The following is a 10,688-nucleotide window of genomic DNA, read 5'->3' on the forward strand; positions in this document are numbered from 1 at the left end:
GAGAGGAGCTCACCATTGTGGGGGAGCTGCAGGATCCTCTGTGGGATGAGACTGCAGGGAGCAACTCTGCCCCAGGACCCCAGACCACAGTCGGAGGCACATAGCTCAATAGCTGGGGCCTGAAGCCCCTGACACACAGATCAGACATAGCAGCTCCATGTGCCTGACCTGTGGGCCTCTGAAGACTGGCTGGCAGACTTGATGGGCAGTGTGTGGAGGCCACCCTACCATATTGGCTAGAGGGATTCCTGGTCTACCCGCCTCCTTCACTACAGAATGGAACCAGTGGAGAGGTGCCTGGCCAGGCCCGCCCCTTGTACAGCCAAGTAGTGCCCAGGCACGTCTGTCCCTTGCACCAGAAGAGACGTTCCTGGCCTGGCCTGCCCACCCATGAGGGGAGCACCAGGCCTACCCTGACACCTTGACAAGAGGTCCACCTGGACACAGGAACCTGCCACTCTAACCCAACATGCCCAACCTGGAGCTCCTGGACAAATGGTCCCACTGCCTTTAAATGGTACACCCGGACCTATCACTGTGACCCAACACTGCTAGATGCAGGGACTTGCCACAGTGACCAGACAAGCCTAACCCTGTGCCTCCAGAAGATCGGAACCACCACTGTGACCCAGCAAGACGAGTCACCTCTGGACACATGGACCTATACCCACAGACCAACCAGCCTCACTCTGCACCCGAGAATACTGAGCTGCTAAAATATGGAAAAAAAGAAACAACCTCCAAATGAAAGAAAAGGAGGAATCGCCAGAAAAGGAGTTAAATGAAAAGGAGACAGTTTGTCAGATAAAGAATTCAAAGTAATGGTTATAAAAGTGCTGAAACTACCCAGTGAGAATTCCAAGCAACTTAATGAGAATTATGAGGGATTACACCAACATGAAAAGATAGGTTGAAACAATAAATAGGAATCAATCAGTAATGAAGAATGACATAGCTAAAGTAAAGAACACCCTGGAATGTTTCAACAGTAGACTATAAGAAGCTGAGTACTGAATCAGTGAATTAGAAGACATGGTAGGAAAATAACCCACCCATTCAGAGCAACAATTGAAAACAAATTAAAAAGTAGGAGGAGATCTAAAGGGAGCTTTGGGACAACATGAAACATAACAATATTTTCATATTAGGGGTATCAGAAGGAGAAGAATCTGAGAAAGGAATAGAGAACCCATTTGAAAACAATAATGACAGAAACTTCCCAGACCTGGTGAAGAAAAAAGCACAGAAATTCAGGAAACACAGGGAGTCCAAATCAAGATAAACCCCAAAAGACTCATACCAAGATACATCATAATTAAAATGGAAAACATTAAAAACAATGAAAGAATATTAAAGTCTGCAAGAGAGAGACAGAAAGTTACTTATGAGAAAGCTCCCTTTAAACTGTCAGCTGATTTATCAATAGAAATACTTTAGGCCAGAAAGGAATGGTATGAAGTATACAAAGTAATGAAAAGCAAGGAACTGAATCTAATACTACTCTATCCAGCAAGGCTATCATTAAAAATTGAAGATGAAATTAGGAGCTTTACAGACAAAAGAATAAAGGAGTTTATTACCACCAAACCAACAATGCAATAAATGCTGAAGGGACTGCTGTTAGAAAAAGAAATAGAGAGGGAGGAACATAAAGAACAAAAATGGCAACAAATAAGTACCTATCAATAATAACCTTAAATGTAAATGGATTATATGCTCCAATGAAAAGACATAGGATAGCTGAATGGATAAGAAAACACAACCCATATATATGCTATCTACAAGAGACCTACCTCAGAACAAAAGACTCATACAGGATAAGAGTGAAGGAATGGAAAAATATTTCCAGGCCAATGGAAATGAAAAATTAACTGGGGTAGCAATACTCTATTTGACAAAATAGACTTCAAAATGAGACCATAACCAGAGACAATGAAGGCTACTTCATAATACTAAAGGGATCAATACAAGAGGCTATAACTCTGGTAAACAAATATGCACTCAAAAAAGGAGCATCCAAATATATTGAAAAAAAAAAAACTTCTGGAAGGTTTTAAGGAAGAGATCAACAACAATACAATCATAATAGATGACTTTAACACCTACTGACATCATTGGATAGATCTTCTAGACCAGTGATCTGCAAACTGCGGCTCACGAGCCACATGCGAGATCAGATCCAGCAATTTATTAAAAAGATCATAAATCATGACCAAGTAGGATTTATTCAAGGGATGCAAGGCTGGTGCAATATTCACAAATCAATAATATGATACATCACATAAACTAATAGAAAGACAAAAATCACATGATCATATCAATAGATGCAGAAAAAGCATTCAACAAAATCTGATAAAAAGTCTCAGCAAAGTGGGAATAGAGGAATTATCCTTCAACATAATAAAGACCATATATGACAAACCTACAGCAAACATCATACTCAATGTGCCAAAACTAAAACCATTTCCCCTAAGAACAGGAACAAGACAGCGTTGCCTATTTTCACCGCTCTTATTCAACATAGCACTGGAAGTCCCAGCCACAGCAATCAGACAGGGAGAAGAAATAAAAGGCATCCAAATTGGAAAGGAGAAAGTAAAACTCTCATTATTCGCAATGATATGATATTGTACATGGAAAACCCTAAATACTCCACCAAAAAACTACTAAAGTTAATAAATGAATTTGGAAATGTAGCAGGATACAAAATTAACACCCAGAAAATGATGGCACTTTTGTACAAAAAAAAGAACTGTCAGATAGAGAAATTTTTAAAAATCCCATTTACCATTGCAACAACAACAAAACACTAAAATACTTAGGAATGAACGTAACCAAGGAGGTAAAAGTCCTGTACTTGGAAAAATATATGACTTTGAAAAAAGAGGTAGAGGAAAAAGTAAGCAAGTAGAAGAATAGACCATGTTCATGGATTGGTAGAACAACATCATTAAAATGTTTATACTACCCAAAGCAAACTATAGATTCAACACAATCCTTATTAAAACACCAACATTATATTTCAGATCAGAATAAACACTCCAAAATTTATATGGAACCAAAAAATACCCCGAATAGCTGCAGCAATCTTGAGAAAGAAGAACAAAGTTGGAGGCATCACAATATCATATATCAAGCTATATTACAAAGCCAGTATAATCAAATAAGCCTGGTACTGGCACAAGAATAGGCATATAGATAAATGGAATGAAACAGAGAATCCAGAAATCCACCCAAGCCATTATGCTCAAGTAATATTTTATAAAGGAGACAAGAGCATATAATGAAGTAAAGACAGTCTCTTCAATAAGTGGTGCTGGGGAAAATGGACAGGTACATGCAAAAAATTGAAACTATACCACTAAATTACACCATACAGAAGAATATACTAAAAATGGATAAGACATTTAAAGTAAGTCATGAAACCATAAAAATACTTGAAGAAAACATAGCAAAATATAAGACATTTCATGTAACAAAATTTTCACTGATACAATGCCTAGAGCAAGAGAAACAGAGGAAAAAATAAACAAATGGGACTACATAAAAATAAAATGCTTCTGTACACCAGAAGTAAACAACATCAAAATGAAAAGGAACTCACTATTTGGGAGAGCATATTTGCCAGTGATACATCTGAGAAGGGGTTAATTTTCAAAATACATATTGTTCTCATACAACTCAATTATCCAATAAAAAAATGGGCAGAGGACCTAATAGACACTCACCAAGAGGGCATACAAATGACCAAGAGATATATAAAAAAATGCTCAACATCACTAATCATCAAAAAGATGCAAATTAAGAGAACGATGAGATAGCACCTCATTGATTACCATCAATAAATCAACAAACAAGTGCTGGCAAGGTTATAGAGAAAAAAGAACTCTAGTACACTGCTGGTGGGTATACAGACTGGTGCAGCCACTATGTAAAACAGTGTTATGTTACCTCAAAAAGTTAAAAATGGAACTGCCATTTGATCCAGTCATCCTACTTCTAGGAATATATTCTAAGGAACCTAAAATACCAATCAGAAAGAATATATGTACCCCTATGTTCATTGTAGCATTAACGTTTACACAATGGTATACTATGCAGCTGTAAAAAAAGTATCTCTTTACCTTTGAGACAGCATTGAAGGACCTGGAGAGTATTATGCTAAGTGAAATAAGCCAATCAGAGAAAGACAAGTAGCACAAGATCTCACTTATATGTGGAATCTAATGAACCAAATATTCTGACAAACAAAATAGATCCAGATACATGGAAACATACAATAGACTGAGGATTCTCAGAGGGAAGGGGGGGAGAGATTAACCAAAGAACTTATATGCATAATTGCATAACTCATGGACACAGGCCATAGTGGGGTGAAGGCCTGGAGAGGGGATGTGAGTGGAGAGGGGAGGATCAACGGATAAAATTGTAATACTTTCAACAATGAAGTAAATTTCTAAGAAAAGGATGTGGTACATTTACACAATGGAATACTATAAAGCTATAAAAAGGAGGATCTCTTACCCTTTGAGGCAGCATGGAGGGACCTGAAGAGTATTATGTTAAGCAAAATAAGCCAGTCAGAGCAAGACAAGTAGCACATGATCTCACTTATATGTGGAATCTAATGAACAAAATACACTGACAAACAAAATATATCTAGAGACATGGAAGCATGGAACAGATTGACAGGTCTCAGGGGGAAGGAGCAGGGAGCAATTAACCAAATAACTGGCCTGCATATTTGCAAACCCCATGGACACAGATGATAGTGTGGTAAAGGCCTGGGGGGTGGGGGAGAGGGCGGGTGCAGATTGGAGGGAATCAGTGGGGGAGGGAATGGGGACATCTGTAATATTTTCAACAATAAAGATAAATTAAAATAATACTGAGTGCAGAAAACACAAAAACACAGCTTTATAGGGGTTTAATTCACATAACATATAGTTGACCCATTTACAGTGAACAGTTTGGGCAGCCACTTCCTATTCCTCACAACCCTCAGCTAATGCCTATCTTTGTACATTTGCCTGCTCTGGACATTTCATATAAAAAAAGATCACACGATATGTGGTCTTACGTGACTGGCTTCATTCAATTAGCATCTTTTCAGTGTTACCCACATTAGCGCATGTGGCAGTACTTCATTTATTTCCATTGCCAAATACTTGTATTGCATGGATGGAACACATTTTGTTTATTCATTAATCAGCTAATGGTGATTTGAATTAATTCCACTTGTTAACTTTTTATGAATAATGTTCCATCAACATCTGTGTCCAATTTTTGTGAGGACTTGTGTTTTCTCTTCTTTGGGAAACATACTCAGGAGTGGAATTGTTGGGAATATGGTAACCTAGTGTTTTTTAATTTTGAGGTACAGGTAACCTGTGCAATGAAAATGGGTGAAATATAGGCTATGTGAATTATATCTCTATAGAGCTATTTAAAAATGTTGAATTATTTCACTTCTAGGTTTGTTTTTGAATAGTTTAGCCATACTAGGAAAATACCACGTGGGGAGATTTCCGCTCTGGCTGATTGGAACTTGAAAGTTTCTTATCCTTGTGTGAGTGCTCACAACTGCTCGGTCCACAGATCCTTGGTCACCCTTTACTTGGGAGTCACCCCATATATGCACACACAGACAAGATTCAAAACAAAAGCTATAACAATGTTTGTTCCTCCACTTCCAGCTCTGTCTTGACATAGGGTATGTGTGAAGTTGTTCTAAGCATTGGATGGATGACTAAGTACCAAACCAGATGTACATGCCCCAGACCCGCCTCCAAAATGGTCTCTCCGAGATATCTAGAGTGTTGTCACATTTTAGCAAATTTTAAGTGATAAGACGAGGGAGAGGAAAAGGTAAAGCAACAGTTATATGAAGCCAAGACCAATATCAGGGTGACTTTTATCTCAATCAACAGTTGAGTTCTTTCTTCTGGGATCAAAGCCTTGAGTGCCTATGAGGCCAGTACAGTGAGATATAATCAAAGTAGATGGAAGATCAGAAATTCCTTTTGATCCATAAGTAAAAGGAATTTCTCTGGAAGTAACACACTCCTTAATTATTAACACTTCACATTGCTTCCTTCTCTGCTCAAACTGAGGGAAAGAATAGGATATAAAATAATATTATGGTGAATTTAATAGATATAGAGGAATAGGGAAATCCAGGACTCTTTCCCTCTAAAAAAAGAAATAGTAAGCTGAAAAAAATGTTAAAATGAACAGAATTAACTTTAACAGAACTGTGGGGTCTAGTAATAACTTACAATAAGCAGGAGAAGTTTAAAGAAGAAAGAGGCTGTGCACTCCAGAATGTCAAAAGCAATGAAAGTTGCAACCTGAACAGCACCTGGTGCAGGTTGCAAGTACCATAGGGAGCAATAAAAAATCTGACTATCAAAAATTGTGTTTTCCAGATTCAACCTATCTGGCAGCTTTCTCAAAGTCTGGTGCAAGGGCTGGTGTAGGTTTTGCCTGACTTGGAGAATTCCCAGGTTTGGATGCCTTCCCAGGTAGCTTTTAGTGAAAGTACTTAAAGGCAAAAATATTGACTACAGCAGCCTGGGACAAGGAAAAACAGTCAGAACATGCAGTATACACACCAAAATTCCTGGGAAAGAAGAGGATAGGAAATGGGATATGAAGGAAAAAAATAAACTTTAAAAAACTCCTGTGTGCACTGGAGAATCAACAAAGCCAGCTCATTTCCATGGATGGATGCAGTCCCAATAAATTCATGAAAAAGACTTTAAGCTTTGACCTCTGGCTGACCTTCAGGCTCCAAGAGAGAAGTGGAAGCTAAGGCAGAGTTGTAAATGGCCTGGCTAAGCATTGAAGAATTGACCCAACACAGAGTCAACCTACAAAGACTGGGGTATTTTTTTTCTATTTTTGGCTCCAGGTACTTAAGGGAACTCTTTCAAAACACTAGGTGAGCCCTGACCAGTTTGGCTCAGTGGCTAGAGCGTCGGCCTGTGGACTGAAGAGTCCCAGGTTCGATTCCGGTCAAGGGCATGTACCTTGGTTGCGGGCACATCCCCAGTAGGGGGTGTGCAGCAGCTGATCTTTTCTCTCTCATCTATGTTTCTAACTCTCTATCCCTCTCCCTTCCTCTCTGTAAAAAATCAATAAACTATATTTAAAAAAAAACACTAGGTGACTACAACGGACAGAGATACCAGTGGCCACTTCTGGCAGAAAATGCAGACTTTAGAGGAATAGTTTAGAAGAGTCATTAACTAACAAACAACAGCTCCATCAAACAGGAGCACAAGTTCAGGGAAACAAAAGAATATGCTACCTACTGTTGTTAATAGTAAAATATTTGGGAAGTCTAGTTTTCAACAAAAATAATAAGGTATGCAAAGGAACAAGAAAGCATGTCCTAATCACGGGGGGGGGGGGGGTTGTTTTAATAGAAATTGTCCCTATAGACATTAGATTTACTAAGCAGAGAATATATTGAATATGGTCAAAGAACTAAAGAAAACCACAGATAAAGTACTAAAGGAAACCAGAGAACCATGTGTCACTAAGTAGATCATATTAATAAATGAGTAGAAATTATAAAAAGAAACTAAGTGAAATTCTGGAGCTGAAAATTCACTAAAATTGTTCATATCAAATTTGACTGTGAAGAACATAGAATTAGACAACTTGAAGATAGGTCCCTATAGATGATCTAGTCTGAGGAACAGACAAATAGAAAAATGAGGAAAAATGAAGGTAGTATAAGAAAAATGTAGGGCAACATCAAGCATATGACCATATGCTTAATGAGATTCTAAGAAGGAGTGGAGATAGAGGAAGGGGCAAAAAGAATCTTTGAAAAAATATTGGTCAAAATATGATGAAAGAAATGAATGTACATATTCAATAAGTTCAAGGAACTGCAAACAAGATGAGGTCAAAGATTTATACAATGAGAGAAATTATAGTCAAATTGTCAAAAGCAAAATATAGATTCTAAAAGCAGCAAGAGAGAAGCAACTTGTTATATATAAAAGAACTTCAATAACATTAACACTTAATTTCTCTTCAGAAATCATAAAGTCCAGGAGGCAGTGATATAGTCTATTTAAAGTTCTTAAAGTGAGATTAACAATGGTGGCAGAGTAAGTGAATGCTACACAGACATGCTCCCAAGATCAAAATGGAATTATAACTAATATACAAAAAACATCCTGAATAATCAACTATAGACTAGCTGAAGAGAACCCTGATACCTAAGGATGGAAAGTGGAGACCGCATAGAGACTGGTAGGTGTGAAAGGGCTGGCCAGAATCCCACAGACAGCAGCTGATATTCTGGAGAGATATCTCAGCTGTGGGGGGTTATCACTGAGAACCCTGGGATCTAATACCCATGCTGCTCCCCCCCACACACATCAGTAAAGAGCAACCAAACTGAGAAAAGTGCCCACGTAACATCTGGTTGTGAAAAGCAGCATGATCTTCCGGGGAGAAACAAGACATAGAGTTCAGAATAATGATGGCAAAGATGGCAAGAGTGTGAGAAAAGATATAGTAACTATGAAGACTGACATAGTACTAATAAAGAATGCAGTGGAAGGAATACACAACAGAGAAGGGGAAGCTGAGGATTAGATCAGTGAATTAGAAGACAGGGTAGAAAAAAATCATTCAATTAAAAAACAGGAGGACACCTTAAGAGAGCTGTGGGACAACATGAAATGTAGCAATAGTCACATAATAGGTGTGCTAGAAGGAGAAGAAAGTGGACAAAGGATAGAGAACTTGCTTGAAGAAATAGTGGCAGAAAACTAACCTGGTGAAGTAAAAAGGCACACAAGTCCAGGAGGCACAGAGAGTATCAAGCAAGAAGATCCCAAATAGGCCCACACCCAGACACATCATAATTAAAATGCCAAAAGTTAAAGACAAAGAGAGAATCTGAAAGGCAGCAAGAGAAAAGCAATCTGTTCCCTACAAACAAGCTCCCATGAGGCTGATACCTGATTTCTCATCAGAAACTCTAAAGGCCAGAAGAGAATGGCATGAAGTAATCAAGGTAATGGAAAGCAAGGATCTGAGACCAAGATTACTATGTCCAGCAAGGCTATCATTCAAAATAGATGGAGAAATAAAGAGCTTTTCAGACATAAAAAGGATAAAGGAATTTACTGCCTCCAAACCAGCACTGCAAGAAATGCTAAAGGGACATCTGTAATGAGAATAAGAAATAGAGAGAGAAACATAGCCATGCAGAATTAAAATAGCAATAAATAAGTACCTATCAATAATAACCTTAAATGTAAATGGATTAAATGCTCAAATCAAAAGACATAGGGTAGCTCAGTGATGGCGAGCCTTTTGAGCTCGGCGTGTCAGCATTTTGAAAAACCCTAACTTAACTCTGGTGCCGTGTCACATACAGAAATTTTTTGATATTTGCAACCATAGTAAAACAAAGATTTATATTTTTGATATTTATGTTATATATTTAAATGCCATTTAACAAAGAAAAATCAACCAAAAAAATGAGTTCGTGTGTCACCTCTGACACGCGTGTCATAGGTTCGCCATCACTGGGGTAGCTGAATGAATATGAAAACATGACCCAACTATATACTATCTACAAGATACCCACCTGAGAACAAAAGACTCACACAGGATGAAAGTGAAGGGATGGAAAAATTTTTTCCATGCAAATGGAAATGAAAAGAAAGCTGGGTTAGCAATACTCATACACAACAAAATAGACTTCAAAATGAAAGCCATCACAAGAGACAACAAAGGTCACTACATAATACTAAAGGGATTGATCCAACAAGAGGATATAACCCTGGTAAACATATAAGCATCTAATATAAGAGCACCAAAATATATTAAAAACAAACAAACAAAAAACTTCTAGAGGACTTTAAGTGAAAGATCAACAATAATACAATCATAGCAGGGGAATTTAACACCACACTGACTTCACTGGATAGATCATCCAGACAAAAAATATTAGAAAGGAAACAGTGACCCTAAATGACATAGTGGATCCAATGGATTTAATTGACCCAAAGCTCAAGAATATACATTCTTCTCAAGAGCACATGGATCATTCACAAGATAGACCATGGTAGGACACAAAACAAGTCTCTACAAGTTCAAGAAGATTGAAATCATATCAAGCATTTTTTCAGATCACAGTGGAATGAAATTAGAAATCAACTACAGTAAAAACACCCAAAAAACATTCAAATACATGGAAGCTAAATAGCATGTTATTAAACAATGAGTGGGTTACCAATGAGATCAAGAAATAAATCAAAAACTTCATGGAAACAAATGAAAACACATACACAACAACAACAACAACAAAACCCCCAAATCTCTAGGACACAGCAAAAGCAGTCCTGAGAGGGAAGTTCATAGCACTACAGGTCTACCTCAAAAAAGAAGAAAAATTAATAATAAACTATTTATTTCTAAAACTTAAAGGACTAGAAAGAGAATACAAGAAAGAGCCAGAGTAAGTCGGAGGAAGGAAATGATAAAGATTAGAACAGAAATAAGTGACTTAGAGACTAAAAATCCTATCTAATAAAAGAGAAACATGGTAATTAGCCGTAACTTTGCTACCCTTCCCATTGGCTAATCAGGGCGATATGCAAATTAACTGCCAACCAAGATGGCGGCTGGCAGCCAGGCAGTGAAGCGAACAG

Source organism: Myotis brandtii, unplaced genomic scaffold (assembly GCF_000412655.1).
Source record: "Myotis brandtii unplaced genomic scaffold, ASM41265v1 scaffold33, whole genome shotgun sequence".
Taxonomy (NCBI): Eukaryota; Metazoa; Chordata; class Mammalia; order Chiroptera; family Vespertilionidae; genus Myotis; species Myotis brandtii.